The 9,507-nt window shown below is 39.8% G+C and overlaps 1 long non-coding RNA gene across 1 annotated transcript; it reads left to right on the top strand.

The window, feature by feature from the left end:
- Positions 1–3,496: 3,496 nt before the first annotated feature.
- LOC139747441 (uncharacterized) lies at positions 3,497–4,921 on the top strand. Its single transcript, XR_011712393.1, has 4 exons — positions 3,497–3,568; positions 3,840–3,979; positions 4,113–4,174; positions 4,512–4,921. It is a non-coding gene; the product is annotated as an uncharacterized lncRNA (long non-coding RNA).
- Positions 4,922–9,507: the final 4,586 nt, after the last annotated feature.

Here is a 9,507-nt window from a genome sequence, read left to right as displayed (position 1 = left end):
GAAGTTCCCATTTGCTCCCTTGTCTTACGCACTTAATTTACCTTCTTCCAGAACATCTTTTTATTCTCCCTAACATTTAATGATACTCTCTCACCCCAACTCTCATTTGCCCTCTTTTTCACCTCTTGCACCTTTCTCTTGACCTCCTGTCTCTTTCTTTTATACATCTCCCACTCAATTGCATTTTTCCCTGCAAAAATCGTCCAAATGCCTCTCTCTTCTCTTTCACTAATAATCTTACTTCTTCATCCCACCGCACACTACCCTTTCTAATCAACCCACCTCCTACGCTTCTCATGCCACAAGCATCTTTTGCGCAATTCATCACTGATTCCCTAAATACATCCCATTCCTCCCCCACTCCCCTTACCTCCTTTGTTCTCACCTTTTTCCATTCTGTACTCAGTCTCTCCTGGTACTTCCTCACACAAGTCTCCTTCCTAAGCTCACTTACTCTCACCACCCAATTCCCCCCAACATTCTCTCTTCTTTTCTGAAAACCCCTACAAATCTTCACCTTCGCCTCCACAAGATAATGATCAGACATCCCTCCAGTTGCACCTCTCAGCACATTAACATCCAAAAGTCTCTCTTTCGCGCGCCTGTCAATTAACACGTAATCCAATAACGCTCTCTGGCCATCTCTCCTACTTACATACGTATACTTATGTATATCTCGCTTTTTAGACCAGGTACTCCCAATCACCAGTCCTTTTTCAGCACATAAATCAACAAGCTCTTCACCATTTCCATTTACAACACTGAACACCCCATGTATACCAAGTATTCCCTCAACTGCCACATTACTCACCTTTGCATTCAAATCACCAATCACTATAACCCAGTCTTGTGCATCAAAACCACTAACATACTGATTCAGCTGCTCCCAAAACACTTGCCTCTCATGATCTTACTTCTCATGCCCAGGTGCATATGCACCAATAATCACCCATCTCTCTCCATCAACTTTCAGTTTTACCCATATTAATCTAGAATTTACTTTCTTACATTCTATCACATACTCCCACAACTCCTGTTTCAGGAGTAGTGCTACTCCTTCCCTTGCTCTTGTCCTCTCACTAACCCCTGCTTTTACTCCCAAGACATTCCCAAACCACTCTTCCCCTTTACCCTTGAGCTTCGTTTCACTGAGAGCCAAAACATCCAGGTTCCTTTCCTCAAACATACTAACTATCTCTCCTTTTTTCACATCTTGGTTACATCCACACGCATTTAGACTCCCCAATCTGAGCCAACGAGGAGGATGAGCACTCCCCGCGTGACTCCTTCTTCTGTTTCCCATTTTAGAAAGTTAAAATACAAGGAGGGGAGGATTTCTGGCCCCCCGCTCCCGTCCCCTCTAGTCGCCTTCTACGACACGTGAGGAATGCGTGGGAAGTATTCTTTCTCCCCTATCCCCATGGATATATATACATATATATATATATATATACATATATATATATATATATATATATATATATATATATATATATATATATATATATATATATATATATATATAATCTTTTTATCATTATTATATTTAGTCACTGTATCCCGCGTTAGCGAGGTAACGCAAGGAAACAGACGAAAAATGGCCCAACCCACACACATACACATATATATACATAAACGCCCACACACGCACATATACATACCTATACAATTCAACGTATACATACATATACATACACAGACATATACATATATACACACGTACATATTCATACTTGCTGCCTTCAACCATTCCCGTCGCCATCCCCGCCACACATGAAATGGCACCCCCCTTCCCCCGAACGCGCGCGAGGTAGCACTACGACAGGAAAGGCCACATTCGTTCGCACTCGGTCTCTAGCTGTCATGTGTAATGCACTGAAACCATAGCTCCCTTTCCACATACAGACCCCACAAAACTTTCCATGGTTTACCCCAGACGCTTCACATGCCCTGGTTCAATCCACTGACAGCAAGTCGACCCCGGTATACCACATCGTTCCAATGCACTCTATTCCTTGCACGCCTTTCACCCTCCTGTATGTTCAGGCCCCAATCGCTCAAAATCTTTTTCACTCGATCCTTCCACCTCCAATCTGGTCTCCCACTTTTCCTCGTTCCCTCCATATCTGACACATATATCCTCTTTGTCAGTCTTTCATCACTCATTCTCTCCATATGACCAAACCATTTCAATACACCCTCCCCTCTCCTGCTCTCTCAACCACACGCTTTTTATTACCACACATCTCTCTTACTCTATCAAACCACCTCACACCACATACTGTCCTCAAATATTTCATTTCCAACACATCCACCCTCCTTCGCACAACCCTATCTATATAGCCCACGCCTCGCAACCATATGACATTGCTGGAACCACTATTCCTTCAAACATACCCATTTTTAAAAGCCCTCCGAGACAACATCCTCGCCTTCCACACATTTTTAAACGCTCCCAGAAAATTCGCCCCCTCCCCCACCCTGTGACTCACTTCCGCTTCCATGGTTCCAATCGCTGCTAAATCCACTCCCAGATATCTAAACACTTCACTTCCTCCAGTTTTTCTCCATTCAAACTTACCTCCCAGTTGACTTGTCCCTCAACCCTACTGAACGTAATTACCTTGCTCTTATTCACCTTTACTCTCGGCTTTCTTCTTTCACACACTTTACCAAACTCAGTCACCAGCTTCTACAGTTTCTCACCCGAATCACCCACCAGCGTTGTATCATCAGCGAACAACTGACTCAATTCCCAAGCTCTCTCATCCACAACAGACTGCATATTTACCCCTCTCTCCAAAACTCTTGTATTCACCTCCCTAACAACCCCATCCATAAACAAATTAAGCAACCATGGAGACATCACGCACCCCTGCCGCAAACCGACATTCACTGGGAACCAAAAACTTTCCTCTCTTCCAACACGTACACATGCCTTACATCCTTGATAAAAACTTTTCACTGCTTCTACAACTTACCTCCCACACCATATACTCTTAATATCTTCCACAGAGCAATTTCTATCTTGTGCCTTCTCCAGATACATAAATGCTACATACAAATCCATCGGTTTTTCTAAGTATTTCTCACAGACATTCTTCAAAGCAAACACCTGCTCCACACATTCTCTACCAATTCTGAAACCACTTTGCTCTTCCACAGTCTGATGCTCTGTACATGCCTTCATCCTCTCAATCAATACTCTCCCATATAATTTCCCAGGAATACTCAACAAACGTATACCTCTGTAATTTGAACACTCACCTTTATCCCCTTTGCCTTTGTACAATGGCACTATGCACGCTATAAGCAATGGCCAAATAAACAAAGAAACAGAACCTAATCTAACATTCAAAGAATACGGGGAAATAATTTCATGTGTGGTTGGAGTGTGATTCACACTCGTCTAAGAAAGTGGGACGTACGTATGCACACACATGGACTTGCGGGTGCCCTCGGGCTGTCCTCGACAGGTATATAAAGCGAGTTCAGCCTGGCTAGACACACTCACTGGAGGCTCCTCGTCTTCTCAGCACCTGCCTAAAACCAAATCTGGTTAACTATGGTTAGTGATGGTAGAAATTTTTTCTCATGTGTCTCCTAATTTATTAAAGATTAATGCCATGGTCACTTTATCTTACATTCTCAAAACTGTGGGTAATCAGTCCAAGTTATTGATTGATAGACTCATTCATCAAATGCCGATTTATTATATTGTTTCACTTCTTGGTGTCCAGCAGTAATCTTGTTTACATATAAGAGATACAATGTTGGTTTCGCTGGCAACATTTCCTTGTGGGTATTTGTCTATGGTCTAAGGTGGTTTGTTTCAACAGCTGCGTCTGTTGGTGTTGGCTGCGGTGGTCTGTGTGGTGGTCGGCAGGGACGGTTGCAAGTACTGGTGTAAGCAGCCGGTTGAACCTTATGGAAAAATTCTGTTGTGAGGTGAAGGGCGCTCCCACACTTCCTGAAGAAAGTAAGTGATGATTCACTGTCCATATATAAATATTATACATAAATGATCATATGACGGACATGTATTGCCAGGTTACGGTTATCTAGCGATAAGACTACATTAAGGTTGACCGCATGTCCTCCCTCTTCCTCAGTCCACGATGGCGATTGTCCTCCCTACCGAGAGGTTTGTCCAGGTTTTAAACAGTCAGCACAGGTAAGTGTAAAATGATATTATGCTAATCACAAACTTTTGTACCTTATTCATTCATCACAGACCTACAGCATTATTCTGTTTGTTATCATTTACTTGTCTGCTTATGCATATTGGCACTCCCTGTATCCTGGAAGTTTTTACATGATAGAAAATTCTCATGAACCCCCCACGATGGAAATAGAAGGAAAACAAAATAAACATATGAGAAAGCAAAAGATTCTCTTCCCATGATATATAATTAAAAGATGTATGAAATTTTATCACAAATATACTGACTCCAGCTGGACTCATTAGAAAATAAGTAAATATTCTTAATAATGTTCTGTCTGCCCTGCAGGTGTGTCCTCATGACGGATATTGTAGTCTTCATCAAAAATGTTGCTATGACACATGTCTTGGGCATACTTCGTGCAAAGATGCAGAATAGTTGCATTAGAGGTAGCCATCACTTGCCTCAGCTGCATCCTAGCCAAGTATGAATCAACACGCCTGACTTTCTAAGCCTTGCCAGGACAGTTGTTACTGGAAAGTGTTGAACTTGAAAACTACCATTATTATTGTTATTCTATTATTGCATCATTGTTCAGTTGTTGACATCAAGTCCATGTGTTACCGTCCTTCATGCCGTATGGACTGTTGTCTATATTGCAACGTATATTTCTATTTTGTATCATTTCCTCGCCTTATGAATTGGAATTTGTTTTAAGTAAGACTGTTGGTTCTTCATAAACTTATCTTAAATTCTTATTTATTGTATCTTATCCTGAGAAGATCTCAATTTCTTGTACCATAATTATACTGAGGGAAGGCTCCAAGTTCTTATACCTTTCTTTATCTTGGAAAAGTGTCTGCAGTAAGCTCTATGTTCCGGGGCAGCCATAAGGGTACTTACTACCTAATGGTCAACACCTGGTCTGTCGGGCGCCACATCAAGAAATTTACGAATATCACTTGTGATGTAGACTGAAAAATGACGTCCACTTTGACAAGTATTATCTGTCTGACAACTTGAATATCAATGACATTCTATGATTTATTGAATGATTCAGCTGTAGACAAAGGTTGAAAATATACAATGAAAACGCACACAAAGTAAACAGTGGGGGATGAAAAGGAGAGGGAAGGGTTTAAGATGATAGTCTCTACACAAACACTGGGATGATGGCCGCGGTCGGTTGGATGTCCAGAACTCTTCTTATAACAAGGGTACCTTTTTCCGCTGCCCATATATTTAGAAAGAAGATACATAGATAAGGTATATTGTCAATACATGCATATGACGCTCTCAAGGAGAAGTGATCTTACATATGGTCGATGACCTAATTTTTCTAACTGTGAGCACCAACGTGGCGTGACCAGCCTTTGTGTGATTCATGCCATCTATGAGGGAAGAATATGCCTGTACCGTCTCAGCTAATACACACACACACAGACAACCACACACACACACACACACACACACACACACACAGATATATTGGAAAGGATCACAGTTTTGCGCGCGATCATATATATTCCTATGAGTCCACAGGAAAAATGAAACACGATAAGTTCACAAGTGCACTTCGTGTAAAAATCACGTTATCAGGGGAGACACAAGAGAGAAATATAACAGTTAGTTGATATACAGCGAAGAGACGTAGCCAGGACGCCATTTGGCAAACATGCAATTGTCCAAGACAGACAACGAGCGTATCATAAACTTATTATGTGGACAAGAAGGTGAATTGTTCACATATCTTATCGAACAATAAAGATTATCCAATTTGTACAGACCATCACTAACATTAAGATTATAATTCTTTGTGCATTTTGATAATAGAAGATTCAATGATATTTCTCGTGGTACTGGAGTTGGTTAATAACTGAGATAGCATTACTCCAAGTCAATACAATGATCATAGTATTCAACGTGATTAAACAAGGCATTTGATTCTTGTCCCGTTCTTTTACTATATTCATGTTGCTTAAGTGAACAGAAAGATCCCTACCGTCTGCCCAACACAAACTCTATCACAACACAATTTCTACAAGGCACTTTATAGATTCACCCAGGAGAATTTTCTGGTGAGTTCCTGATTAAGATATTTCTTTATAGTATTATTGTTGCTGAAGGCAACATTTACATTACAGGATTTAAGCAACATGGAAGTAAAGTAAAATTATTATTGAAAGGGAGAACTATAAGTTCCTTGGGTGTCAATGGGAGGTTTGGACTCGGGAACTCTATAAAATGATTTTATATGTCTAACTTACGGAGATTTATCAATGAAAGATCTAGAGTACTTTAACGTAGATCCAATAGAATATATCTTTCTCAAAACTCATCATCAGTATACTCTGGGCTGCAAATACGTAATGGCCTAAGGAACATAGAATGAAATGAATGATAATCCCCCCTCCAACAAATAACTCCTCTTGGTCATGTTGAGATGAGTAATAATGGATATATGAGCATACATTGGTAGGTTTTTTGTATATATTAAACTTAAACTTGTTTCCTTGCTTATGAATCATGCAATCTAAAAATGATAACATCCATTATTTTCATTTCCTACAGTAAAATTGATGGAAGGTACTAAATTATTAAGTAAGGGGAGAAATATTTGTAAATTTTCATTTGTTGGCCAAACACAAAGAACATCATCTATATACTTAAAACCAAATTGCATTAGAAGGTCAACATCCTTTAGTAATTTTTTTGTTTACGCACGACGGTCCCCAAAAAATTCCATATAAAGATCACTTAGCACTGGTGAAGAGGGTTACCCAGTGCCATATGCAAAAATTTTTGCTCGATACATCAACCCCATCCCGAGCAGCAAACCCACACATAATCTCCATTAAATTGAAATACACAGTCTTTTTATACACAATTTTATCAGTTCATTGAAAACAGCACTTGGAAACAGGTAAATGAATATCATCCAAAACATCAAATGAATATTCTAAAAGATCATCAACTGGAACTTTTGTGAAAAGTGAGGAAACATCAAAGCTAACAAGTTTGAAATCAAAATTGACATTGATATTGTTGGAGCTTGTTAACTAAATCTACATTGTTCGTGATATTAGAATTTGATATCTTACCCATAAATGGCTTAGTAAAGAAATTACCCATTTTGACAATTTATGTGATGGAGCCTACTGAAAGGTAATGGTTCTCTTATCAAAAGTTTGTCATCTTTGTACCCTTCATTGCCATATATGTATGGACTTAACAAAACACGTGTATAACAAAATTGCACCCACCACCAAGGAACCAAACTCAATATTATTACCTACACAAACACTACATACTTAACTATTAATATACATAACATATACATATATAATATATACGGCGTATATTTATCAATACAAACTATACATAAAATTAATAGAGCGCTTCTTATATAACTATATAATAACATGCAAACATAATAACCTATACCCGCATCCTGCAAGCACCTACGCACTCCCACCAGTCGCACACTAATAGATATATTTTTTGATATCCCTGGGGATAGGGGAGAAAGAATACTTCCCACGTATTCCCTGCGTGTCGTAGAAGGCGACTAAAAGGGAAGGGAGCGGGGGGCTGGAAATCCTCCCCTCCTCGTTTTTTTTTTTTTTTTTTTCCAAAAGAAGAACAGAGAAGAGGTCCGGTGAGGATTTTTCCTCAAAGGCCCAGTCCTCTGTTCTTAACGCTACCTCGCTATCGCGGGAAATAGCGAATAGTATGAAAGAAAAAAAAAAAAAAAAAAAATATATTATATATATATAATATATATATATATATATAATATATATATATATATTAAAAATCGGAAATACATAATTATACTTATTAAGTAGGAGAAATGGCCAGAGAGCCGTTATTGGATTACGTGTTAACTTTCTTTTTTCCCACACTTTACCAAACTCAGTCACCAGCTTCTCAGTTTCTCCCCCGAATCACCCACCAGCGGTATCATCAGCGAACAACAACTGACTCATTTCCCAAGCTCCCCTTCACCCCCAAAACAGACTTCATATTTGCCCCTCTTTCCAAAACTCTTGCTTTTACCTCCCTAACAACCCCATCCATAAAAAAATTTAAAACAACCATGGGACATCACACCCCCCTGCCGCAAACCTACATTCACGAAAACCCAAATCACTTTCCTCCTTCCTACACTTTACACATCCCTTTTACATCCTCGAAAAAAACCTTTTCATTTCTTCAAAACAACTTCCTCCCACACCATATATTTTTAAATTACCTTCCACAGAGCATCTTTATCAACCCTACATATGCCTTCTCCAGATCCATAAATGCTACATAAAAATCCATTTGCTTTTCTAAGTATTTCTCAAAAACATTTTTTAAAAAAGCAAACACCTGATCCACACATCCTCTACCACTTCTGAAACCACACTGCTTTTCCCCCAATCTGATGCTCTGTACATGCCTTCACCCTCTCAATAAATACCCCCCCATATAATTTACCAAACCCAAAAACTTATCCCTCTGTAATTTAAACACTCCCCTTTACCCCTTTTTTCCCCTTTTACAAGGGGCACTATGCACGCATTCCCCCAAATTTCCTCAGGGCACCTCACCATAAACCCCATACAACTTTAAAAATCCCTTTAAACCAACCAGCCCAACAATACAGTCCCCCCCTTTTTTTTAATAAATTCCACTGCAATCCCATCCAAACCTGCTGCCTTCCCGGGGTTTTCATCCCGCAAAGTTTTTACTCCCTCTTCTCTGTTTACCAAATCATTTTCCCTAACCCTCTAAACTTTCACACCCCCTTTCAAACCAAAACCCCCCTTCTACTGCCACCTATCACAAACACTTCAAAAAACCTTCAAAATACTCCCCTCCATCTCCTTCTCACATCACCATACTTGTTATCACCTCCCCATTTGGGGCCCTTCACTGAAGTTCCCATTTGCTCCCTTGTCTTACGCCTTTAAATTTTCCCCTTCCAGAACACTTTTTAATTTTTCCCCCAAAATTTAATGGAAAAATCTCTCCCCCAACTCTCATTTGGGCCCTTTTTTTCACCTCTTGCACCTTTCTCTTGACCTCCTGTCTCTTTCTTTTATACATCTCCCACTCAATTGCATTTTTCCCTGCAAAAATCGTCCAAATGCCTCTCTCTTCTCTTTCACTAATAATCTTACTTCTTCATCCCACCGCACACTACCCTTACCTAATCAAGCCCCCTCCTCCCTCCTACGCTTCTCATGCCACAAGCATCTTTTGCGCAATTCATCACTGATTCCCTAAATACATCCCATTCCTCCCCCACTCCCCTTACCTCCTTTGTTCTCACCTTTTTCCATTCTGTACTCAGTCT

This window comes from Panulirus ornatus, chromosome 68, assembly GCF_036320965.1.
Source record: "Panulirus ornatus isolate Po-2019 chromosome 68, ASM3632096v1, whole genome shotgun sequence".
Classification (NCBI taxonomy): domain Eukaryota; kingdom Metazoa; phylum Arthropoda; class Malacostraca; order Decapoda; family Palinuridae; genus Panulirus; species Panulirus ornatus.
The sequence above is the reverse complement of the archived record's forward strand: the minus strand, read 5'-3'. Positions and strand labels throughout refer to the sequence as shown.